The sequence below is a fragment of the Octodon degus genome, unplaced genomic scaffold (genome assembly GCF_000260255.1).
Source record: "Octodon degus isolate 3935 unplaced genomic scaffold, OctDeg1.0 scaffold00082, whole genome shotgun sequence".
Classification (NCBI taxonomy): domain Eukaryota; kingdom Metazoa; phylum Chordata; class Mammalia; order Rodentia; family Octodontidae; genus Octodon; species Octodon degus.
Window position 1 is genome coordinate 8,262,335 of NW_004524658.1, and position 27,011 is coordinate 8,289,345.

At 42.2% G+C, this 27,011-nt stretch overlaps 1 protein-coding gene and 1 pseudogene across 2 annotated transcripts in view; both read left to right on the plus strand.

Moving 5' to 3' along the window:
- The window catches only part of Lypd6 (LY6/PLAUR domain containing 6), a 169,268-nt gene that overhangs the window by 14,156 nt on the left and 128,101 nt on the right, over positions 1–27,011 (plus strand). The gene's annotated exons all lie outside the window — the stretch shown is intronic.
- On the plus strand, positions 1,019–2,403 carry LOC101591004 (annotated as a pseudogene).

Consider the following 27,011-nt stretch of genomic DNA (forward strand, 5'->3'; position numbering starts at 1 on the left):
CGACCCAGCTAATCCAGGAGCAGAAAATCTTGCCAGAGTGTCACAGCAGGTTCACTTCCAAGGGCTGCAGCAGGAAGAAGTGGAGCACAGCTGCCAGACCCAAGCCACACCCACCCAGACAAGTTTGTACTTGGTAGATCCAGACCTGGTTCTAAGGTAGTAACTGCACCAAAGCTCTATACCAAAGGTCAGAAGATGGTGCTATCCAAAATAAAGAGAAAAAATAAATAAATAAATAATAATAAAAAATAAAGATGTGCAGATAAGGTTAAAAGACTTTGGCATAGACACTTGTGTACAGATTTCACTAACCTGAGCAGATGTGTACATGTGATTGATTCTAAAATGGAGCAGCTCCAAGAATTTTGAAGGAGACCTGAGTCTTCCTGCATAGGACTGAGGTGTTCCATAAGAATGAACATGAGTTCTGCAGACACGTGGTAGGGTTTGTCTTGTGTTACAGCCTTTGTTCTCTGAAATGTTTATTTTATGGATGAAGAGTTTCTATAACATTATCTACACAGCATTCAAGTCATATAAAACAGGAGCTAGCTTGTATTTGGTCTGTACTTAATTGTTGATATTTTATAGGAAACGCTCTGGATGTATTAAAAGATTGAGGATTCTAGGCCATTTGTTAAGCTTACTGACTAGTAGAGTAAGTTTCTTGTTAAATACTAGTTCAGGAGATGATAGAGTGTCTTAGCTTAGGTTGCTATTACAAATGTTTGTAGACACAAGTGCCTCAAATAACAAGTAAACATTTACTGCTCACGGTTTTGGAGGCTAAGGAGTCTGAGATCAAGGTGTTGTCAGATTAGTTCTTCTTGGGTTGTAGATGGCCCTCTTCTCTTTACGTCCTCATGAGGTGGACGTAGGGAGAAAGAGAGAAGAAGCAAGTTCACACCTGTCTCTTTTTATAAAGGTACTAAGCTCATTCATAAGGGCCTTACTGGAGGAGCACTAGAAGTGAGAAACAAGAAGCAAGAGCAGTGTTTACTGGGCAGGAGTCAGCATGAGGAATGAGGAATGCATCTCTATCCATGTGGTGCAGGCAGGTGTCCAGTTCAGCAGTGCCTGCTGGGAATTGTACCCCCTTGAACATGGAATCCCGCCTGTTGCTCAGATGCCTAGTGACAAAACCATTGGGGGTGGGGATGACTCGTTAAACATGTTCTTCAGTGAGACTGGGGCTGGCAAGCATGTGCCCAGAGCAGTGTTGGAGGACCTAGAGCCCACGGTGGTAGATGAAGTGTGCACGGGGACCTACCGGCAGCTCTTCCACCCAGAGCAGCTGATCACAGGAAGGAAGATGCAGCTAATAATTATGCCAGAAGGCATCATGCCATTGCCAAGGGGAACATGGACCTGGTCCTGGACCGCCTCTGCAAGCTGGTGGATCTGTGCACAGGCCTGCAGGGCTTCCTCATCTTCCAGAGCTTTGGAGGTGGCACTGGCTCTGGGTTTGCATCTCTGTTCATGGAGTGGCTCTCGGTGGACTATGGCAAGAAGTCCAAGCTGGAGTTTGCCATTTACCCAGCACCCCAGGTGTCCACGGCCATTGTGGAGCCCTACAACTCCGTCCTCACCACACACACAACCTGGGAACACGCGGACTAGGCCTTCATGGTGGACAATGAAGCCATCTGTGACATCTGTCGGTGTAATCTAGACATTGAGTGTTTCACCTACACCAACCTCGATCATCTGACTGGGCAGATCATGTCCTCCATCACGGCCTCCCTGCACTTTGACAGGGCCCTGAACGTGGACTTGATGGAGTACCAGACCAACCTGGTGCCATACCCCCGCATCCACTTCCCCCTGGCCACCTATGCCCTGGTCATCTCTGCTGAGAAGGCTTACCACAAGCAGCTGTCCATGGCCAAGATCACCAATGCCTGCTTTGAGCCAGCCAATCAGATGGTCAAGTGTGACCCTTGCTATGGCAAGTACATGGTCTGCTGCATGTTATACAGGGGTGACGTGGTTCCCAAAGATGTCAGTGCTGCCATCATCACCTTCAGGACCAAGAACAACATCCAGTTTGTGGACTGGTGCCTAACTGGATTCAAGGTGGGCATTAACTATCAGCCCCCAACTGTGGTCCCAGGGAGAGAGCTGGCCAAGGTGCAGCAGGCCGTGTGCATGCTAAGCAACACCACTACCATCACTGAGGCCTGGGCCCGCCTGGACCAGCCTGGACCCACCTGGATCTGCCTGAACCACAAGTTTGATCTCATGTATGGCAAGTGGACCTTTGTGCACTGGTATGTGGGAGAAGGCTTGGAGGAAGGGGAGTTCTCCAAGGCCCAGGAGGATCTGGTGGTGCTGGAGAAGGATTATGAAGAGGTTGGCATAGATTCTGTGGAAGCAGAGGCTGAAGAAGGAGAAGAATACTGAGTAGGTATGAGCAGCTGGCAACTCTTCTTTAACTTCCTGCTCACATGCACTATTTATCATTATAGTATGTATCTACTAAAATTCCTGTATTGAAGCATTCAAAAAAAAAAAAAAAAAAAAAAAAAAGAAAGAAAAACGATAAGCGCATTACCCTCATGACCTAATTGCTTATCTAAAGCCCCAGCTCCATAAACCATCATGTTCAGCATATGATTTTGGGGGGAGTGTCAAAAACATTCAGTCTGTAGCCCAGACATGTATTATTCTTTCAGAGTAGGGGACAATAAAGTCTCCTGTGTCTTTGTGGCAGTCCCTTGATTTCATCAGATCTCTGACAATTTGACTAAGTCATCATCAACATCATCAGATAGAATTGACTTGTAAAATCACCTGTCCATTTTAAGAACCAATGTAATGGCAAAAGAATTGAAATTGGGATTTTGCACTGGAATATGTTTTATTTGTTGTACTTTATATCCAAAATGATAGTGTTGAGATTTCCTTGATCATCATTTTTGAGCAGGTTTTCTGTGCCATTTTTTTTGACAGCACGTAAGAAACTTGCTTTGGGGCTGGGGAGAGGGCTCAGCAGAGTAAGCGTTTCCCTGGCAAGCATAAGGGTCTGAGTACAATCCCTGGTTCCACCCTCTACCAAAAAAAAAAAAAAAAAAAAAGGCCTGCGCAAGGATGACATGCACATTTGTGAAGCATTCCACATTTTCTTGTTTTTATTCTTTAAAATAAAATAAAATAAAAAAGAAACTTGCTTTTACTGATGATTTTGAGAATTGTTCACACTTGAACAAAGATTGTAAGCTTGAGTTTAAATATCTTTGAAATCCTTTAAAAATAGTTACATCTTTTAATGTTTTGGGCTAGAGATGTAGCTCAGCAGCATAGTGCCTGCCTGGCAAGTGTGAGGACCTGAGTTTGATTCCAAGTACAAAAACAAAAACAAACAAACAAAAAAACCCAGCCAACCAACCAAACAAAAATGCTTTAATGTTGTCTACTTTTTAATGTGTCCAGCAATGTGAGCAACCTAACATTTCATAAATTTGCCATTTGAAATACCAACATGTACTTTTACTGGGCCTTACTCAGGAATATAAAAAGAATATGCAGCCCATGGCATCTGTTCTTTGCTCCTCCTCTTCCTTCCTCTCACTTCCTCTCCCCCTCCCTTTCCCTGTCTTTCTAGTCCCTCTTTCCCTCCTCTTCCTTCTCTGTTTCTGTCTCTGTCTTCTAAGTTGGGGACTTCTGGAAAATATGACATTGAGGAATGACCAGATTAAATGACTTAAAAGATCTCTGGCTACTGTGAGAATAAATAATAGGAGTGTGAGATTGGAGGTAGGGCAATTGCTATTGCAGCAAGTCAGAGCATGTTGGCTTAGGCCTGTGTCGCTGCAGTAGAGATGGTGAAAAGAGAGTTCTTTGACTGGAAAGAATGTAGAGGATAAGATTTACTGAAGGGTACAATGTGAGGAAAGAAAGGGAAAGCAGTGTAAATGATGGCACCAATTTTGGGGACTCATCACTAGAAGAGTGAGGTTGCCATTTACTCAGATGTGAAAACTGAAGAGGGAGTGGATTTGGAAGAGGATCAGATAATCTCTGGGTACCTCAAGTTTGATGTGTCTATTAGGTTTCCAAGTGGAGATACAAAGGAGGCAGTTGGAGATTATGCATATATGAGTTCAGGGATATTATCTGGACTGAGGGGACAATTTGGGAGCCTTACAGTTTCTGTAAAAGCTATAAAATGCGGACAAATCCAAAAGGTGAGACAATCAGATCTTGGTATCAGCAACAGACTGAAGATAATTAAGTTGAAATTGTGTGGTCCCTTATTAGCAGGTGCAGAGAAAAAGTAGGAATTTAGAGATTAGAAGACATGCAGGCTGTCACGGAAGGTGTGGGATTTGAACTGGCCCTTGACGATGGTAACGGTTCCGAGGTGTAAATAAAGGAGGCGAAGGCATTTTGGTGAAAAGACTAAAAGGCAACACTGCAGTCCTTAAGTATAAAGATAGAGAGGGAAAACACGCCAAGGCTGTGGTAGAAGTTTATCATGTGAAGGGAGTGTCGGGTGGAGGCTCTGCTTGGCCCATGTCCTAGGCACGTGATGTGCAAATGATACAAGAGACTTGACTGTTATTAGAATCTTTCTTCATCGTTTCCTGGCACTTCGCTAACAGCTTTTCCTTCTTATCCTGCAGCTGGTGCAGCAACTTGAATCTGACATGTGGGGAATTTTAAGTACGTATGTTATGAAAGCAGATGTTTCACAGACTTCCTAGACTATGAAGAGGTCATCCCAGCTTTGGGAGAGCAGCCTGGAATTTGAATTTAGTTCTTCTCATAATTTCATATTCTCCAAAGTAACTGGGTGGAAAATTTAAAATGTATTAGCAGCATTCTCTTGTTCTTAGATTTGAGAGAAATGGCAATTTTAGTTAACCTAAAAAAATTACATGCTGTGTTACCTAGAGGCAGATTATTGAATAATTTTACTTGCCTGGTGATAAATCTAAGGCATTTTCACACCCTCTGGAACTTTGGAGTCATATTTTAAAAGAAAAAATAATTTCTGCATATGTTTTGATGCAAAGTGATAATTAAATGCAAAAAATCTCATAAAAATAATACAAAGCATGCTGATCAGAACAATGGTTAGAGAAGTTTTGTGCCTTGTTCCCTCTCCCCCTACCTTTTACAGAAATCTATATGCAGACCCAATCTTGTTTTATTCTGTGCAGCAGTTTCTTAGGAGTGACAGGAGTGGAGGACTTGGGGAAAATTCTGAAGAGATAAGAACAAATTTGGTGTTTCTTTGTTCATATTCCTTAAAGAATACCAAAACTCAGTGTGGCTGTCATTGGCGGGATGACCAAGTGTGACAGTCCGTATCCCCATTTTCCCTTTGGCCTCCAGGAGGGACGCAGTGCAACTCCAGCATGACCCGATGGTTTTTCTGTATCCACCAGGTCCTGTCGGTATTGGCTGAGTCAGGGCTGGAGAAAGAACAAGTGGACCCCCTTGTGCTGTCCAGTGGAGCTCCCCGCTCTATCCTGCACATGCTCTGACCAGAAAGCTAGGCACTCGCTTTGGGGGGCTAGTGCAGTTAGAAATGTGTCTCATGCAGTGGAGAACCTGCATTTTAAATTTAGGTTCTTTTGGTTGTTTTCAATGTAGGCAGGCAGATGAGGCAGTGTGCAGGGTTCACTGTACACTAATGATGGGACCACCCAAACTGACAGCTCTTCCTGGGTGGTGTGTAGGTGGGCAAATAGATGCCCATGCTGCCCTCACTGGCACCTCTCTCCCAGCCCACTGAGTGTCCACAAGCAGACATTGGTGTAGGGACGTGGTGCCCATGGTTATTTTTTTTTTTTTTTTTTTTGGTACCGGTCGGGAATCAAACTCAGGACCTCATGATTGTCAGGCAGGTGCTTCTGCCGCTGATCTTTCTTCCTGGCCCCTTGGTTACTTTTAATACCTGACTCTTACCTGGGACTTTGGGAAATCCCTCTCTCCTGTCCTCCTCTTACCTGTTGAGTCAGTATCTGTGGGTGTTGGCTGGTGTGTAGCCAGCAGTGAGCAGCAGGGAATTGGAGGCTGGGAGGTATAACAGAAGGTGGCATGATGCCCAGTGAGATGAGGCTGTTGTTATGGTCTTAAAGGCTGCTTTCCTCACAGAGATATTAAGAGCGGCCTATCTGAATATTTTTTAATTGCTAGAGAAAGAGAGGCTGCACTGGGAGATACTAGTGCCTGGAAAGCAGGAATGTTGTGAAAGACCCAGTGTCATGCCTCGAGACTGACTGCATGCTGTTAAGATCAACTTTTCAAGTGTTTTTTAGTTTTAAAAAAATGTAAGCTTGTATCATTGAGGGCCTACTATGTGCCTTTACATATGTGTAGACTATGTATGCGTTGCTTTGGGGTGGGAGCTATTAAGGAAAGGGACAAATAGTACAGGATATTACAGATTAGGATGGGCTCCTAGTGAGCCAGTGAAGGAGTAAGAGTGTGATCTGGTCACAGAGCGGACCCAGCCTGGGAATTCTCTTGTGGAGCATTGGTGTTCCCAGAGCGTGAAAGTCATGCGTCTGGAATAGTGGTGGCAGGAGGTAGTGAGGAGAGGCCTTTTTCTTCTGAATCAGTTTTACATCTGAAGGGACAGTCTGGTGGCCACTTGTGAGCGATTCTCCTCCAGGACCAGAAGCCCCACCGGTAGGACTTGCTGAGGAAGTTATTGAAAATGATTTGTTGATTGATACTTCCGTGGTCATTCTGCCACTCTCACTCATAAAACTAAATGGAGCTTAAGTGTCAGGGACTATGCTTCAGTTGCCATCTAAATGAGGAGGGAAGAAGTGTGTACATGGAAGAAGAAAACTAACAATAAAACATGCCAGGAGATAGATTCCCCAATGAGTAGTGCAGGCAGTAAATATCATAGTCAGGGGCTGTCTTCAGATGCATAAAGGGCTGTCAGGTGAAGAGGTATTAGACTGCATCTCTGGGGCTCCAGAAGGTAAAACTGATGGTATTTCTCTTTAATTAAAGAAGCAGTTTTTGAAGGACTATTTGTGCAGAGTACTCTGGGGATAGAATGATTTAAGAGGGGACAGAGAATGTAGAATATGAAGATGTGACAGTGACTGCAAATTCCTGGAAGTTCATTTCAGTCAGAAGGAAAAGCTTCAAAAAACAGGCTGATGTGAGAAGGCTGCCCAGTGTGTACCCTGAGTGGGACAGAGGAGGCGTGTGCTGGCAGGGCAGGCTCTGTCAGATCCTTGGCTTCTTTTTATGAGTAAAGCTTGACTAGAATACAACCCTACCCATTTGTTTAACTTTTGCATCTGGCTGCTTTGACTCTACTGTGGTAGAGTTGGGTATTATAATTGGGACACATCAATTGCATGACCCCCAAAGCTTAAAAAGCTTATCATTTGGCTCTTAAAGAAAAAGTTGGCTGGACGCTAAAGAGGACTGGGCCCAGTGACATGTAAAATCCTTCATAAGGGATTCAGGAATCTGACTAGAGCTTGGGGGATGTCTGGAGAAGGCTTCTTGCAGAAAGTATACTGTCAGGTGGATCCTGAAGGAAACACGGCTCGTGCTGGGAGAAGCCTTTCCACAGGACCGCCTGGGCAGTCCAGATCCTCAGCAGGGTTAGGTCACCATTGCAGACTCATGCATTCTGTCATCATGTCTTGAGCTAGCACAGGTGTAGGTGTTGATGAGGTCTGAGCTGAAACTTTCTTTGCCTGTTCTTGGTAATTTAAGCACAAATTCTGGCAGGAGCTGTTGGTATTTCGATAATAACTGTGCTAGTACAGAAATGCTCATTAAGTTCAGTGTTTACAATCGGGTTTTATGCAGTTACTTTATTTTAAATGTAATTGTCTCACCTAGACACAACTTAGAATTCATTCACGCATTTGGCTTAATTGTAGGATGTAAGAAATGATTGTTCCAAAATAGAAACACGACTGTGTGGGCAGGAAGTGTCACTCGTAGAGTTAAGGGTAGGATGCACATTAGTATTCATGCCTTTTTAATTGATTAGCCTTTAAGGCTTCGGAAAGCCTTTAAAAGTTGTTTTGTCAACATTAGACCAGCTGCTGTGTAATTATGGTAGTTCTTCTTGCAGTTAAATTCTTTTAATAACGTGTTCAATCTGCTGATGCCAAAGTGCTTTGAACCTGTGATATACACTATAGAGAGCTTTTGTTTTTACTTACAGATGGTTGGTGCTGTTTTTTGGGCAACTCTGTAGAATTTTCACAGAAATTTTAAAGATGAATTACTTCTAAGTGAAAGGCAAATGGTTTTGAACATCGGGTTACTCCTCCTCCTGTAAAAATCCTTCATATGTGAGTTGAATTTTGAACTAGATTCACGACAAATAAAAAACATTCATTAAAAAAATTCTTCACCTTGAAACTTCTGTAAGGGTTTTTTCTCTCAGACTGTTCAGCGTGTAAATCAAAACTTTCTGGCCTTCCTCACGTGCCGGTAGAAGCGATCAGGATTGTGATAAGGATTGCTGCTTTAATGAGGAGCCCTGAGGAGTAACCTTCTGTGAGCTAAAGTTTCCCTGAGAAAACTAAGTTCAGGTTCAGTGGTGTATTCTGCAATTTTGTTTAATGGAGTACTGTCTGGAAATCTGGTGTACAAGAATGTAACTAAGGAAAAGGGCTGTATTAGAAATATGCACACAGAAAACCCCACGCGTCTCTCATTCCAGATGTGCCCATGCCGTATATAGCACGGACAGACTGCTCTGATTGAGTAGGCTGACACAGAGTGGGGCTGACCTGGCTGCAGAGGTTGCTCCTGGTAACATAGACTACTTTGGTAGCTTCTTCCCTTTAGAGCTGTTAGAGAAAAAGGCAAAGCCATTTAAGACAGAAGTGCAACCTGTTCTGTTATTCTAATACCTGGTGGGACATGAGACTGGATGGGGCTGCAGAGGCTTTGTATGCCCTTCTATCCCAACTGTATTAAGACATGTAGTTAGTTGATGGGGAAGCCCAAGGTGAGTCCCTTAACCCCTGGGGTCCTCTTTTCTCTGTACTTTGTGGTGAAACAAGGCTGGGAGTGAAATTGACCTTTTGCTGTTTGAAAATGTCAATTCTGCTTCAAGCTTGAATAGAAGTTCAAGAATGTTAATGATGTTCAAAATCTGGAGACACTGGCTTGGCAGTATTGGCTTATCTAATGGTTCAGCCCACCAAGAACTGGGTCTCCTAACCCCATTCACAATGTGCAGATGTGTTTGTCTTGGCAGCTCCTGAGCCCTGCAAATGGGGTATTTGGGGGCTTTGAGAGACCATGGATTTGTAGGTCTAAAGTACTTGGTGTTCTATAAGTTGGATTTGAGGCACTATTATCAAGACAACTAGAATTTATTTAACTAAAACTCACCTAACTCATTAAATTTCTTCCTCTGGAGCAAAAATTCTTTCTAGTAAATGGCGTAATCTTTTCGATCTTATATTCTTAATTCAGGATATTTCTTTTCTTTTTTTAAATTCAGGATATTTCTAAAATTGCTGGCCAGTAAGATAGTATACCAAGATATAACCTAGAAAAGTACCCTCAATTTCAGCATCCTGTCTCTAAAACTTGAAATTATTAGTATTACTTTTGGTGAAATCATTTCCTGTGAAGGTATGTACTGTATTTATGGCAGTGTGATGGGATTAAAACTGCCTTCAGGTGTCATTCTAATTGCTTATGTGAGACCTAGTCTTTGAATTATTCTCATTATAAAAATACTTTCTGTGCTTTTTAAAGCCATGGTACAGTTTTAGAAAACTGTAAGCTTTCAAACCCAATCTCACATTTTGAGAGTGCATTGGATTTGAGAGAGCTGTTGGTTTTCCCTCTGATGCTAAGACAAAATCTGCTAGTCACAGACTCACCTGCATACAGACATTCATATGTCCATACAGGAATAGGCAGTTCCCAAGGAGCCCCACTTGCAGTCGGGTGGCTAAATGTCATTGGAGCTAAGCCTCTCAAACTTCTCGTCCCTGTAAGCCTGTGCTTCTCAAACTAGTCACCCCTGTATGTCTCCAGTTACATGTAAAGTCTAAATTTTTTATTATCAAGTAAGACAGAAGTGCCACTTGGTGCGCCATAAAGTAGACCTACAAATCCATGGTCCCTCAAAGCCCCCAAATACCCCATTTGCAGGGCTCAGGAGCTGCCAAGACAAACACATCTGCACATGGTGAATGGGGTTAGGAGACCCAGTTCTTGGTGGGCTGAACCATTAGATAAGCCAATACTGCCAAGCCAGTGTCTCCAGATTTTGAAGATCATTAATATTCTTGAACTTCTATTCAAGCTTGAAGCAGATTGACATTTTCAAACAGCAAAAGGTCAGTTGCACTCCCAGCATTGTTTAACCACAGAGTGCAGAGAAGAGGGGACTCTAGGAGTTGAGATTCACCTTGGGCTTCCCCAGCAACTGAGGTACATATCTTAATACAGTTGGGATGAAAGGGCCACACACAGCCTCTGTAGCCCTATCCAGTCTCCTGTTCTACCAGTGTTGCAATAAGAGATCAAGTCTTGTACTTCAGTTTTATTCTTTTGGTTATCAAGTACTTAAATTCTTGTTTATAAACAGCAAACACTCAAGTTTAATTAATGTGGGAAAATTTATTTAAAATGATTGTCTTACACATGAGGCAGAATGTGGGTTGTTGGTCATGTGTTGTGATTTGTTTGTTTGCCCTTGACTTACTATCTGTGGACTTTTTTTTTTTTTGGACCTGGGGATTGAACTCAGGCCCTTGCACTTGCCAGGGAAGTGCTTATTCCACAGAGCCATCTCCCCGGCCCTATCTGTGGCTCTGAATGTTGGTCTTTGCAATAGACTCTGGGTCTGTGTGATGAGCTAAGAGGAACTTTTATGCTCATGGGCTATTTTGTCCTTCTTTTATATTATTAACTGTACAGTAATTGAAGAAAGAGATAATGGAGTGAAAGTGATGGAAGAGCAGGGCTGGAGCTGGTCCTTAGGAGCAGAACTCGCATCTGATATGCAGCTCTTTTGCCAGCTTTGCAGTTTTCATTTTTTCTTAATGCATTCAGGTGCAAACAAGCTGGGCCCATGAGTTCAAGTGCTCTAGAGATGTGTGTGTCGCACAGATCACGGCACTGTGTAAGAATGACGTGTTCTCGGCAGCCCCAGACTCAGCAGTTCTGGGGAAGAGAGCTCGGGGGTGCAGGTGGGGACAGAGTTCACCGTGGGCCAGTCAGTTATGGCTGCCAGAAGGACCGTACTACATTAGCTCGCTGGTGGCCCCTGTCCTCTGTGCAACAGCAGGATCCTTGTGGGCTGGAGAAGCTTGCTACTTGCACATGAGATGGCTTTTTTCCTCCTACACAGACACATCACCTCTCTCTTCCCAACCAGGACTACCTGGCGCCTTCCAAATTATCTTCTTTTTTCCCTACTCCCAGTGCCCTGAATGCTGTTTTTATTTTAAGGGTTTGTTAAAAACCTTAGGGCCAGACGTATTACAAGGGACTGGCCAGATAGCTCAGTGGATTAAAGTGCCTACTTAGGCAGGTGCAGGGGTCAGGGATTTGATCCCCGGCCTGCCATACCGGCTCCACTTCCGCCGCTTGCTGAGACTTGGATTGAGACGGGGTGTGGTGGCGTGCACCTGTAGTCCCAGTGCATGGGAGGCTGAGAACAGGAGACTCACTAGGAGTCCAATCTGTGTAGTGAGACCCTGTACTAAATATAAAAAAACACAAAAAATACAAAAAACAAAAACAAAACCCCAAAACCAAACCAAACCAAACAAACAAAAAATGTATTACAGATAGGAAGAGAATTCCTGTATTAGTGAGTTCAGAGCAGATCAGCTATTTGCTGTTTTCTTTTGTTCTCCAGTCACCCTTGTCCTCGTTTCTATAATATGGGGGAAGTGGGCGGTCAGGAGCAGGCAAAGGCAAAGGTCAAACGGTGAAGCTCCCTATATGGTTTTGACCCAGATGATGCCCTTTTCTAAAGGCTGTTTTCTTGGAAGGATGGATCAGCTATGAGCCCAAAATGACTACCTAAGGAGATGTTTCTTCTTTCATATTTGTATAACTTGTATGTGATAGTAAGGGAAAAGGTATCTTTGAATTTTCTTTGTTTTCTGATTTTATTATCCAGCTTCATTTGCAAACACTTTTAGGGTGAGATGGTTTTCCAAACCCATTTAACATGCAGCTCTTAAAAAAAATGCAGCAGAAAAAAAAATGCAGTGGGATTCTCTGAATATTCACCTAGAGAGAAGCTGTTCCTTCCCCATCGTGTCCTCAAGCGAAAGGTGCTGACTTTCGTGAGTTCTGCTGCTGGCCGCTGTTCAGGAGCAGCGCGTTCCTAAAGGGGTACAATAGATTGCTAAGTGTTGTGTTTTCAGCTCCTGCCTAGTTAGGGCTCTCTGACTGGCGTTTAACCACTGAATTAGATTTTTTCCCTTCTAAAGAAATCTTTATGAGCTTTCACTTCAAGTGCTTCTGTCTCTGTTTGTATTGTAATTGACACCAAGTAAGCGCTTTCTTTTTTCCTAAGAAAGGGAATTGTCTTTTAGGGTTGAGGGAGAATTTGGACACGTGGTTACCTGATTTTTGTTTTTCAGGTTTCCATTTAATAGACAGGTTCATCAATAACAATCTCACCGGGCGCATGTTAACATGATTACTTTAGTTTGCCATCGGTGGGGATCTTATTCCCTGGGAGCTGTTTTCCTGAGCTTGATGACTGATATGGCCATAAATATATCCCTGAAGGGTAAAACTGTACCTGTTCCAGCACACATGGAACAAAAATGAATGTCCCACTGTTTTAGTATTATAAGTTGAATCCCACTGCAGCATGAAATTTGAAGTAGTGATAATTCATTTTTTGTTCATTTCTAGTTTTTTTTTTTTTGACACAGTGTCTGAGTATATAAAATAAATTCATCAGCTTTTCTGACCATATTATATACATGGTTTATTTTTTGCTCCTAAATCACACTATACAGTATTTCAAAAACCATGTCACCTTTAGAAGCTTTAATTACTAGCTTTAATTATTGGGTATTAGATAAGCAAAGTAGGTTTTCAGCACTTATTAATGTATTTTCATTATATCCTTGCAATACAGAGACTAAATAATGTAATGACTATATTGTAATCCTGCTATAATATTTATTCATTTAATTGACAAATATCAATTATTCTGTATTTAGAAATTAAGATTCAGCAGGCAGTACAGATGTGTAATGCATCTCCAATAAGGAATTAGAAGTCATGACAGGTGGTACAGTGAGACACAAGATTAGGAACTGGCTAATTCAAATCAGGATGGATTGAACTAGAAGATAGTTGAAGGGGATGAGCTGGATTCAGTAGCGTGCCCAGAGAATGCATGAAGGACAAAGGAAGAAAGGAAGAATGCAAACTAAGCCGTGGCACAGAGCAGCGTGGTCAGCCAGGGACACTCGTTTATTTGGCTAAGGTGAGGGTGTGAAGGAGAATCTGGAATTGGGAACAAAAAGAAAAGGATGGGGCCAGTCACGCAGGAGTGGACATCTTTATCCTGGAATATCCATTTTATTCTGGATGATCGTAGTTTTGTCAGCTTTCTATGTATCTTGAAATTTAAGAAGAGTGTAAATAGTGCTGCTACTGTCGATGTCAGGAAGTATCAGGATCTTATGGAGGGAGGAAGACCAGAGAGCTGGTGTTGGGTCCCCACTTCAGCCACATTAAGACACTACTGGCTGGGGAAGCCATGAAGACTCTGCAATGAGAGCTGATGGTATCTTTCATATCAGTGCCTCAGTACAGTATTATAGCAATTTATTACTCTTCAAAAGAAAGAATTTAAAAACATTTTCCTTCTGCATTGCTAGACTTCCTGGTACCCCTATAAGTTTTCAGTATCAGTAAAAAAAATCTTGTTATACTGTTGGTATGAATACATTTAATAGGTAAGGGGTATTTGAGGACCTAAAGTAGAAAAAGAACCTGAAAGTAGAAGCTACTGTTTATTGCTTCTCGTCTCTGATTTCCATTCAGGTCTTCTCTGGGTCCTGTGTGAACATTTCCAGGCCAAGTGGGCAAAGCAGTATGGCAAGCACAGTACGTGTACATAGTGGGCATGTAAGGATTGTGTCTGTTTTCCATTACTCTAAGAGGATGCCAGAGGCTAGGTTCTGTTTTTTTTTTTTTTTTCTAAGAGACCTATTTAGCATACAGCTCTAGGTATGGTACTGGCATTAGCTCAGCTCAGCTAAGGGCTTCATGACAGATGACATCTGCATAGCAGGAAGATGTGCAAGAGGACATTATGGGGTGAGGTAGGAAGTCAGATCATCGCTAGGGTCCCACAAGAATTATGCCAGTCCCTTCATGGGTTACCACCAATGACTGATGGCTTCCCACTAGGTCTTACATCTTACAGCTTCCGTCACCTCTTATCATCACCCTGGGTGTCAGGCTTTTGACACTTGGACCAGGGGAGACAAATCCAAACCACAGGGGTGTCCTTAACTTCCCTCTTTAAACTCTGGCTTTATTTAAAAAAGCTAAAATCAGGACATTGGATTTTATTTTGTGGTGAAAGTAAAATATGATTGAAACTAAGAAGAAAATAATTACTCAGATGTTAGACCCATACAATGTTATAGTAAGAGGAGAATTTCATAATTATCTAATACACTCAATTTGCCATTTCACAGATGGGAAAACTAAGATCTAGAGAGACGGAGGGAGGAAGCACTTCATAAGCACATTTCAAGCACTTCATAAGCACTTGAAATCACAAAACTAATAAATGTCAAAAAAGGGCATTGTAACTTCCAATTGTAGACCATTCTGGTCTCTTAGACATGTGGAAGACATTCTTGCAGGTTTTTCATTTCTCCTGGAGTTAGCACCATTAAAGTTTTTAATCATATCTGAGGTATATCCCTCCATAAACTGTGTTCATTCTCAGGTTTTGGGTCAATTAGCAGTATCAGCGTCCACCTGAGCTAGTCATTTTAGTATCACTTTTTGACATTAAAATACTTTGTTAGTGCATATAATAACATGGAATAGAGATGTTTGTTTGGGGCATTGGTAAGTGTGTGAAACAGACCATCATTTTGATCCTTCTATTCCTCTTCCCTTTCCTCTCCCTGCCTCTCACCCCTGCCCCACTCTTAAGAGTCACTTTTATCTCCATCCTGTATTCAGCTTGTTATTCTGTCCTGATTTCACTTCGATATTATTTTCTTCCTTAATTAATCTTCCTTTAAATTTTTTTCTTTAACTTTTGACTATTGAAGTAGCTTTGAAATTGCGCTTTCTCTTCTGGAAGCCACACTCCCTACTGTTGCCCCTGGAGTCTTCTTTGCAGAACATAAATCTGAATGATGAATTGAGCAACCTTCAGGAGCTTTTCCTTTGTAAAGTTCTCCTTTGCTGTGGCCCTTCGCTGTATAGCTTCCGAGTCCCTCGTCTACACTTTCTTCTGGACATCTTATTCTTTCTCTGTGTCTCCACCTCTAACTCTACCAGCTCATTCAGTGTTTCTTTTTCCTGCACTTTACTGAGATGTACTTCATAAGCACATATTAGTGCCCAACATTGTGCACGCTCTGGGGGGCGGGGTGATAATACTTCCCTCTGCCCTTCCCTGTTGTTACTCAGACTGGGTTCCTATAACAAAAGACACATTAATAAGAGAAAATCATTCAATCTCCAGTTCTGCCAAAAAAAAGAGAGAGAGAAAATCAGAACTAGGGTTATGTTTATACATCGCATGCACATGGAAAGTACCCAGAGAAGTAAGCAGATCTCATAAACATGGCTTTGCATTTAGGCCCAAACATCATCTTCAGCTCAAACACAAAAAGAAGGATGTTAGGGGTGCCAGTTATGGGGAGATGCCTGAGAAAACACAGTACGCATATAAAATGTGTTGTGCAGTTTTACATTAGTGCCTTTCCTTTGATAAGAGTCTTTAAGTGATTCAGAGTTGTTCTCTTCCTGCTTTGGAGAGGAACAAAAGACTGAGCACAAAATGGAAGCTGTTATTTACAGTTTTATAGCTTTGATTTTTCCTGCTCATGTCTTTTCTGGTTACTCTATGGGAGATTTCCTTGACAGATGTAAATTTCCTTTAGAAAAGGTACCTTGGTTGTTTACAGTGCTCCTCGTGTGCCCTCAGTTCCTGCAAATAATCTTTATGGCAAAGGAACATACTTGGGGGTGATATATTCGGGGCTCCCACACTCACTTTATTGGATGGGGGTTCTAGAACGCGATACATACACCGCTTTCTTTATGAGGTTTCTCTTCCTCTCATAGTTGAGATGAACAATCAGCCTCTGTTTCTTCTGTAGCACTTGTTTATACTTCTCTCATAGTCTTGAGTAATATGGTCTGATGTTTCACTTGATCATTTAAAAAATATGGCTATTTTATTCAGTAGTTTGTGAGCTTTTACAATATCTTAAAAACTTTAATTGGGGGCCAGGGACATGGCTCAGTAGAATAAGCACTTGCCTGGCAAGCACAAGGGCCTGAGTTCAATCTCCCGTTCTGCAAAAAAACCAAAAACCAAAAAACCAAAAAACCCCAAAAGACAAAAAAAAAACACAAACAAACAAAAGACTTTAAAAAATGGCTGTACCTGAGCATTTTAATGCTGAACGCGAAGAGTAGATGGAGGGGCGAGTGAGGGGACAGAAAGGTGCTTTCTAACAGTGTAACTGGGGAAGCTGAGCAAGCCTTACTCTGTGTCTTCAGGGAGGAGGGCGATTCCTTATTGCTAGTATAGGAAAGGCACCTCTCCTGTGAGGGACTGTGTTAGCCTTATGTTGTGACAAATACCTGAGAATGTCAATTTAAGGAGGCAAAATTTATTTTGGTTCCCAGTTTCCCAGGAGCCAGCTCAGGGTTGCTGGCTTGTGGTGAGGCTAATGCCTCATAGCAGGAAGCTGTGGCAGGCAAAAGCCACTCCCTTCATGCCAGGGAGCAGAGCAGGAAAGGGCCAGGGCGGAGGGGCCAGATAGTGTCCTATGCTGTGTCCTCGTCCTCCATTCAGTCCCTTCCAATAGTTCCTACATCGTGTCACCAGCACCTGCTGATGATGCTGTTAAATTATAATCTCATCCATGGAGTAAACCCAGTCTTTTCCCTAAAAATCCCATTATCTGGGAACCAAACCTTTAGCATATGAGTTTTAGAGAACATATTAAATTCATACCATATCAAGGTCTTATGTTCTAATTCAAATTCTTGGGAAGGTCCAAAAAACAGTATGTTCCCTAGGACTTGCTTCAAAGGAGAAGGATGAGGGAAGATCAGAGAGACCACTCCGTTTCTGCTTTCTTCAGCTTGTGATACTCAGCATGCTGGGGAGGTGAGTTGAGAGCCTCGTCAGCAGCCTCTGACATGCACGTGATGTCTTGGGATGGGAGTTGTTCTTGCTCCTTGGCCTTGGCCCTCGTAATGACCGAGTATCAACCGATCTTTATTGAGCCTTTCCTCTGGGCCAGTTGCTGGGGTCTGCACCTGTGTGTGTGTTCCTCCTCATCACCCCTGGCCCGGCACTGCTGTTAGTCCCATTGAGCAAAGAAGGAAATGCACCTGACCATTTAATAACTCACCCAAGTCACACTACCCCGAGGGGTGATGGCACTGGGATGAGGAGGTGAGTGGGTTGGCTCTCGGGGTTATGGCTAAGCCCTCTGTCCCACCTAATCCTATTGACAACACAAATCCAGAGTGTATGTGTCTTCTAGAGTGATGAGGAGTGAAAAGCTAGATTGGATTACAGATGCTTTCTTTAATACTTGACTTAATTGTGGGCAAGCCAGCTAACCCAGATCTCTGTGCCTGTCATAGTTAAATCTTTTTCTGCTCACCTCATGAACTAAAGTGGTAATCAGGTGATAAATAATATGTGAAAGTGCTTTGGTAAATATGTTTGTTTGTTTGTTCTTGTGGCGGAACCGGAGATTGAACTCAGGCCCTTGCGCTTGCCAGGGAAGCACTTATTCCACTGAGCCATCTCCCCGGCCCAGTGCCTTGGTAAATATGTGACACTACATATGTACAAGGCTTATATTTGGTTGCTTGTGTGACTTCCATAGACTGCCATACTTGGTGGATTCTCTATGATACCTTACTCCTGTGGTGAGCAGGAACTTAGTGAGACTTCATAAAGGCTTTGGCTCTTTGGTCATTGTCCTTATATTTTGCTTCACTGATACTAAAAACTGAAATCCTACAACTTAGTCTCCTGAGTAGATCTTCATTCTTCAGCCCCTTAACTTACTGCATTCTTAGACTGTTTCTATCTGTTGGCCCATAGAAAGGTAGGAATTTAAAAACAAAACAAAACAAAACAAACAAACAAAACCTGTTTCATTATGTAGTTCAGGCTGGTCTTGAACTCACTGTGTAGCATAGGCTGACTTCAAACCCACAGTAATCCTCCTGTCTCAACCTCCTTAGTGCTGGGATTGCAGTTGTGTTCCATCACACTTGCCAGGAAGGTAGACTTCTAGAAGCACAGTGACCTTAGCAGATTTTTATGGGGATTTTAAGAGAATAGTTAATCTCTTCAGAATTGTAGTCATTGGTGGTGGAAAATTTTAGGCCAGTGATGAGTTGCAAAGGCTGGGGATTCAAGAAGTCACAGAGTTTAAAGAGAAAGCTAGTGAAGTCATATTATGCTGCATCTCCCTGCGCTGCCATGGTCTGTCATATTACTCGGTCCTTTAAGATGCCTCCTCAGTTGCTGATTGTCTGCTGCTTGATTCCGAGGTCAGTTAAGATCAATGGAGCAATGGAGGGCTGAGGTCCGACCTGACCAGACCTGAACTGATGGGCAATTTCTCAGCTTTTTGAAAAATTAATGAGTTGGGATGACACCTGACTTTTTGTAGGGTCTTGTTTTTATTTTGTTTACCTATTAAATATTCTTGCCCCTAACATGGGTTATGAGCACAGGTGTTGTACGCATGTTCAAAGCAAACCAAACTATCTGGAATAGTACAACATCCAGACATAAATGATACTGTGATCATTTATACTTTTTTTTGTTCGTTTCTTTAACTGTTTCCTTGGGATTAATTCTTAGACATAGAAATGCTTAATGCAAATTATGATCTTAAAACAATTAAAACTAGACAAAATAAAAAATTGGTTCATGTTAATAAATTGCTTTCCCATAGGACTGCACTAAACTTTCTCAGTGAAATCTTCACTTGTTCCATGGACACTTACAAAATGTCCATATATTTCCAGTGCAGATATTTTTCCAAATTTTTAAAAGTGCCCAATATAGGCTTACTTAACAGGAGAAAGATAGATTTTCTTTTACTACATCTGTGTGGCCTGGCTATGTCTCATAAACCCCTTGGAGTACAATAGGTAAGTTTCATTAGGTCATTCCTGGTTTTTGTTTTCAGAGTTTTCTCTGCGTAGAACACATTGTTCATAATGAGCTGTCCCTTCACACTCTGCCTGGAAGGCTGGAGATCCAGCCTCTGTTATAGTTCAGGTCTAAACTGTCCCCCCAAAGTTTTATATGTTTGAAAGGTGACTAGACCATGAGCTGCTGAGCTCATCAGGGATTTGTCTACTCATCAGTAGCTCATGTGTTTGGAAATGGGGCCTGGTTAGAAGAAGAAGATGATTGAGGGTGGGACCGGAGTGGTAGACTCTGCTCCCTGCTTCTTGGGTGTTGTGGGTTGAGCAGCTCCCTCCACTGGGCCCTTCCATGTCACCATTTCTGCCTCAGAGTCAACTGAGCATGAGTGAAATCCTCTGTAAACTGGGAGCCAAGGTAAACCTCTCCCCTTTAAGCTGTGAGCATCAGATACGTTGTCCTCACCATAGGAAAGTGACGAAGGCAGTCACTTTCTTGTAGCAGTAATTCTCAGTAGTGTCAACTTTAGCCTTTGTAATACAATCTTCTATCCATGCAAGCTTTCCAGCATGCAGATTCTGTGGGATGAGGTTACCTTCTAGCTAAAGAGCATCATTTTGTTGGAAAAGAGCTATGGTAATATTATCATGCTCAGTTATTTCAGTGACCTTGTGAACCAGATGATTTCATTCTGTTCCTATAGAAAAATGAAAAGAAACTCACAAAATAAGTAGCTTTTCTCTAAAATTGAATAACTAATAATTATGTGTTAGGAGCTGACTCAGTGCAACTCTTCTGACCTCAAGTTCAGAGTTCCTAATGCTGTGCCATAACCTGCCTCTGGGATTTTCCTAGTTCTTTGCCTGTATTAATACAGAATGCATCCAGTTAGTTAGAGTGTTATTAAGCAGATCTTACTTCATTTAGCGTCTGCTTGGCTTTGCTGTACCTTTCCTGCTCTCATTTTCTTCCCCTGAATGCATCCAGAATTCTAAGTATCTAGAGCCATATTTTTCGACTTTGTTTTCCATTTTCATTATTTTCTCTTGTCCTTCAGGAGAAAAAGAATCTAATGAAATTAAAATTCTTCCTAATGAAATGAATTAAATACAAAGGAATGAAATCTTGTTGGATAAGATTGTGTTTTGGAGAACCACAAAGTATTGCAATATCTGTGGGCCACTCCCACCCCATAGTGGGTACTTTTTTCTTACTATAATAAAGTACCTGAGACTGGGTCATTTATGGAGAAAAGAAGTTTTTCTCTGTTAAAGTAATAGCCCTGGCATCAGCTCTGTCCTACTCTGATGACCTCCTCATGGTAGAAGACATAGCAGGTATGTAGGTAAGTGAAAGAGATCACATTGTGAGGCAGAAAGCCAGAGCAAGGGCAAGGGGGCTAATCTTGCCCTCTTTATAACAACTCTTTCTCATGAGGACTAACCCAGGGCCCCAGGAACACAACCTCAGTCCCCTCATACAGCAGCATCCTCAGTGGACTTAATCGCTTTCCAGGAAGCCCCACCTCTTGAAGGTCTGACCACTTCTAGGAAAATTCTGTCTCTCTAGCAGTAGGCTGTTAGAACGCTACAAACTACTGTTCCAAAGAAGCTATACTTTACTGTGACATACTAATTACTTAAATATAAAAATATATTTATTTTTTTATTTTTACTTATCTGAGGACTTTTCTTTATTCTTGAACAGGAATCTTAAGTCTTCTCTGGGCTCACAGGAGTATTTAGATTGTTTGCTTTCAGTGGCAGTTTCTGGTTCCCAGAGTTTGAGTCGGGTGTGATGTATCCAAGAGTCCTGGCCTGTGGTCTTGACAGCTGAAGCAGGTGACAAGATCATTGTGTATGGTCCCTCCTAAGCAGGTCCTCTTTATTCCATTTTGGCTCTAGTGGGTACACAGCCACGCACATGTGCAGAAAAATATTGAATGGCTTTTTCTCAGCGTATATGGATCAAATGTCTTCCAATACTTAATGATGCACTCTAAAGGGGTAAGTGACTTTGACTGTGAGATTCCCATATCTCCGTCCAATGATCTCGGTGGATGACCTCCAAATGATACAGGGAAGTAAAACTCTTGACCTGATCTGGATGAGTTCGTGTTCTCTAAAACTGAAGAATGAATTTTAGGAACAAACGGAGGTTGAGAGTAGAATATTTTATTGGGAAAGAAAGCTTCTGTCTCAGAGAGGACAGAAGGGGGACCTAAGCAGGTTGCCCCTAAAAATATAATTATTTAGATAGGTATTTGCATGATCAAACCACATGGAATCAAAGTTGCCCCTGCGTTGTGTATGTTGTGTAGGTCAGATAGACGACGGCTTCCCCTCACCACACTGCTGCCTCTTCATGAGCTGGGCATGAGCTTTTGGCTACTTGTGGTCCTAGCTCCAGGATGAACATCTAGAGTTAGTAGTCTCATGTTCGTAACAGTTACTTATGACTTCATTTATAATTTGGACAAATAAATGCATGCTCAGAAGCAGGAAAACACTGCACTGGTAGATAAGAGCCATCCCATCCCATGCTGGACTTGACTGGTTGCCACCAACTCTGACATCCAGTGACCCTTGGCACAGAAAGAATGTAAATGTGGGAGAAGCAAGAGCCCCAGGTAGCTTCTGTTTGTTTTTACAAGGGAGCCAGATCTAAATGATTTGAGAGAGTGCCAGACTTTATAAACACAGATCCAAAGAAAAACAGCAAGGAAGGGTGGGCGGGGCTGAAGGATAGGGAGGTGCCCTTGCTGGAGTAGAGGGTGTCCCAGAGGGCAGCTTCCACTTATGTCTATGGATAGAATTTTTTGGATTAACATACTATTTTCTTTACTGAAGTCAAGCAAGACTTTAACCCATTTATCAAGGCTCATCCAGTGTGTTTTTATAGACGTGAGAATAAAAGCAAATGAGTCATGAATGCTAACATGCATCTAGAAAACTGAGTAAGATTTGAAAGTTAAATAGACCAATGTAGCCTGCAGATTTTCTCCAGGGATCTCTTTATAAGTTTTAACCTTGTTGCCTTTCTCCTTCTTTACTTCATACTGTCTCTGTGTGAATTCTTGTAGCCTTATTTTTTTAGAATACTAACATGATTTAAACACCCCCAGTTTTTAGAGGGTGTTTCATTTTTAAACATTAGTTGTTAATCACTTTCTGTCCAATTTGCTGAAAAACAATGATTCTTTTTTTAAAGATGCTAGTCTTTCAGTAGGGGTAAACTATATTCATTATTGCTGCAAAGTACACAGCCACAAGTAACACACACACAGTATCTCACACTGCCTGTGGTATGTGGCTTAGATTTTAGCTTCAAAATTTCTTCAAAGGCTTTGATCAGTTGTTATTTAGTCGGGATCTTTTTTGGGGGGAGTCTTTTTGAGATAGGGTCTCACTATGCAGTTCTGGTTGGCCTTGAACTCACCTTGTAGCCCAGGCTGGCCTTGAACTCGCAGTGATCCTCTTACCTCAGCTTCCTGAGTGCTGGGATTACAGGCATGCACAACCATACCTGGTCTAGGGTGGGATCTTACTAGAAGGCACAACTGGGAAAAGATCCATTTCTAAGCTCACCTGGTGGCTTCATTGTTCAGTTTCCTGAGGGCCTGTGTTCCTAGCTGCCTTGGAGAAGAGCCTCAGCTCTTTCTTACAGTGGCCCACACACACCCTTGAAGTTTTCTTGGTCAAAGCCAGTAAGATATACAGTCTACTCAAAAGGTGTTTCATTGCCTTTCCTACAATCTATTGCTTAGAAAGTCACTAGACTTGTCTATACAAAGGGACAGATTCCACAAAAGCAGTAATACTAGCTGGGGAGAACCTTTGAATTCTATGCTGAAGAGATATATGGCTCCATTCCAACAAGCCCTTAATATTTGTTTTTTGTTTTTGTTTTTGGTTTTTTTTTAGTGAAGATACCTTGTTGTATTATGAGTTGAAGTACTCACACAGACTTGGCCAGGAGGTGGGCTGGACTGTCTACTGCCATGTGTCAGCGCTGTGCAAGGCAAGAACACTGTAAATAAATTCATGTAAAGAGACCCTCCACAAGGAATCTCACTCAAGAGAAAAAAAAGACCCCAGAGCTCTAGTAAATCAATGGCAGAAAACACATCTTCATTTTTCTCTTTTTGTTTTCAGTGCTGTTTCAGAAGAAAAGAAATATATTCTGGTTCTGGTGAGATTCAGGGTTTTTTTTTTCCCCCTATTAATCTCCTGTTGGGTACTGCTGTACGAGATATGCCCAAAGCCTTTCTTTGAATGGCAAGCATTGTGAATGCAAACATAGTCTTTTACTTCATAATATTTAAGTCAGTGTTATTGTTTATGTGTAGTTGTTCCCCCAAAGCCTCAGGTAGTAGCTTCTAGAGTTTGTGATTAATTCATGGTCCAATGCTGGGATTATGGCTATTCCCACCCTGAAGTGGGTAACCTGCTTTACAATGTGAGGAGGGGGGAGAGGCTTTCTCGAAATTGCAGCTACTGCCCCTTTTGCTCATTGGTGTTTTCTACCACCACGAGCAGCTGCCCTCTGCTCTGTGCCACTCTGCCTTGGAGACAGCCAAGTGTGGACTGAAACCTCCACTAACTGTGAGCTAAATAAACCTTTCCTTCTTTAAAGTTGGGTATTGGGTATTTTGTCCCAGCAACAAGAGAAGAGTAACTGAGACAGATGGCATATATGGTAGTAGTCCCATTAAATTTATCACCTCATGACATCCTAACCATGTTAATTTATATGGATGCATTGTATGAAATTCTTACAACAGCAAAATCACCCGATAATGTAGCTCTCAGAACATCTCTCTCTTGCTAAACTACATGACTGTGATACTGTCTCTTCCTTTACAAAACAGAGTTGTGTAGGAAGAGACTCAAATAGAAGTGGCTTGGGAAGGAGTTTTGTAAAAGGTATAAGGAAGCACAGAGGTTATAAACCTATGTCCAAATTACTGGTAGGTGGGCGTAAAATGACATTCAAAGAAGGCTTTCAGGAAGAGGGGAGCCTGAGTTGACTTAGTAGGAGTTAACCTTCTAACATATGTGGGCAGGCTGTGCAGAGAGGGCTGGGTCATTATATGGAAAGGCTCAGATCCAGGGGGAAGTTTGGGCCCTCAGGAAACAACAAGTTGTCCAGTGTGGATAGAGTCCAGTCATCCACTAAGTAAGTGGTAAAGAAGAGACGGCAAGATAGTAGTGAACTCATCATTAGATGATTGTTGTTCCAAGAAGTTTGAACTTTATCTTGAATCAAGGGCTAACCCAACTAGCTTTATGTGGTAGAAAGAGGGCTGATGTGTTAGGGACAAGAAAGCCAAATGGGCTGCCGATGAAGTGATGGGCAGACTAAAACCCGGGATTGGGGTCTGAGTTGATAGATGGGATTGTTGAAAAAGTAGAGAGATCATTAGCAGATAGGGTGGAGGCCATTGCTTTCCCCAGGAGAGGCAGGAAAGGGTTTATCTCTGTCTCTTATTTGATGATGAGAGAAAGAAGATTGACTGCCATGAAATTCAGTCTAGGTTCTGGTACCAGGAATTATTCACTTTTTAAAAACATCCCATGTTCTTTTCTTGTTCCTTAAATACATTGAGCACATGCAGTGGGAGAAATTTGAATATCTTTGCTAGCAAAAAGAATTTGTTATTTTATATGCCATGTGATACGAATTTAATCATTACTGTGAGAAGAGTTGAGGTAAGAATTAATCAGTGGAATTGGTGATCCATAAAAGAGAGGTACCCGCCTTTTTTCTATCCCCTTTTTCCTTTATTCCTTCTACCAAGTGAAGATGTAACACCAAACCACCATCTTGGAAGCAAAGAACAGCCCTCCCTGAACTCTGACTGCTGGTGTCTTAGTCTTAGGCTTCTCAGATTCTGGAATTATAAGCAAAAAGTTTCTGTTGTTTATAAATAACAGGTGCATTTTGGTATAACAATGCAAGCAAACGAAGGCTATTCCTAAGCAAGTGCAAGAGCACCGTGGGAGGAGGAAGCGTGAACCCGTGAGCATAATGAATGGAAAGGTGCGGAAGGCCAGTGGCCACTCACGGCTTAGAAAACTTAGTTTGTCTTTCTCCTGTCTGTGCACTATGCTTTTCCTTCTCACTGAAACTGACTCTTAGTTGTATGAGGACAACTTAGGTAGGCTTGCTCTCAATTTTTGTAGCTATTACTGTTAAAAAAAAAAAAAAAGAACGTAAGTGGACAGTATTTTGGACTTGGCTGGATTTATCTTTACCTTATCAGAGGATCTGGAAGGTATGTATGTATTATGTGTGTTTGTGTGTGTATGTATGTATTTACACTGATATCTTTATCTGGACTAAGAAAGATTTACTAGTATAATGTTTAAGGGAAATTATATACTTAGGAAGAGTACATTGACATATATGTCATTATTATGCCAGGAAAATGCCTTTTTCCTTCAGAAAATCTAGCTCAACCAAAAAGTTTTTGGGGGCTGAGGAGATAGCTCAGTGGTCTATGCACCTGCCAGGCAAGCGCAAGGACCCAGGCTTGATCCCTGGTACCTTATGCCATGCTGGCCCCAGAATCCTGGGTGCACTGAGCCAGCTGCTGTAACTGGGTACAGTGGTGTATGACTGTATTTCCAGTGTTGGGGAGGCTGAGACAGGAGGATCGCTGTGAGTCTGAGCTGTGTCACAAGACCCCATACCAAATGAGTAAATAGATAAAAGTTTAAATTTTTTTTAAAAAGTTGTTGGTATGCTGGTGATTTTAACCAGATTAGTTTATTATATCTTATTTTCCCAAACCCTTTCAACCCTTCAAGAACTTTTCTCTTTCACATTTAGGATGCAAAACCTATGACTTGTGGGAATTCCTTCACCAGTGATTTTGAGTGTTCCATGTGCCAAGAATCCTGCCATCAAAGCTCATGCCTGGCACTGAGCAGGTACCAAGAGGCATGGGTCGGCTGGTACACGTGGCAGATGTCTTAACTGTGGTGCCAAAGGATGCAGAGGGCAAGGTGTTGCAGTGGCAGGGATGTTTAGTGAGAACAGTCTTGTTCATTCGCCCAGACTTTGCTCACATGTGCGCCGTACTCCTTGATCCTGATACGAGGTCTAGAATTTTTCGGTTCTGTCCCTGAAAGGGTATACTGAACCATCCAGGAAGCCTTTCCTACCCCACTCCACAGCTTCAAGGATTTACATGCTGAGCAGATGTCCCTTTAGACTTCAGTTGGCAGGGTAAGCTCTCCTGAAGAGGACTCCAAGGACTTGGCTTCTCTAAGCTGTGTGTTGGAATAGACCCTTGCTGAGACAGAGGAACAGAGTCAGACGATGTGCCTTGAAAATAGAGACCCGATGGCATCCTCTAGGGTAAAGTTATAATGCTGAAACAGTACAAGGGAGCTTAATCTGCCCCACTGTCACCAGTAACCCGTGCTCATTAATTCTTGTCTTTTTCTTTCTTTCTTTCTGTTTTTTGGTGGAACTGGGGATTGAACTCAGGCCCTTGCGCTTGCCAGGGAAGCGCTTATTCTACTGAGCCATCTCCCTGGCCCCCCCGTGCTCATTAATTCTTTTTTTTTTTCTACAGTTTTATTGATAAACAGCAATGAGACAGTTTCAAATCAAATCGGAAGTACAGTTTCAACAAATAATACACTGCATATAT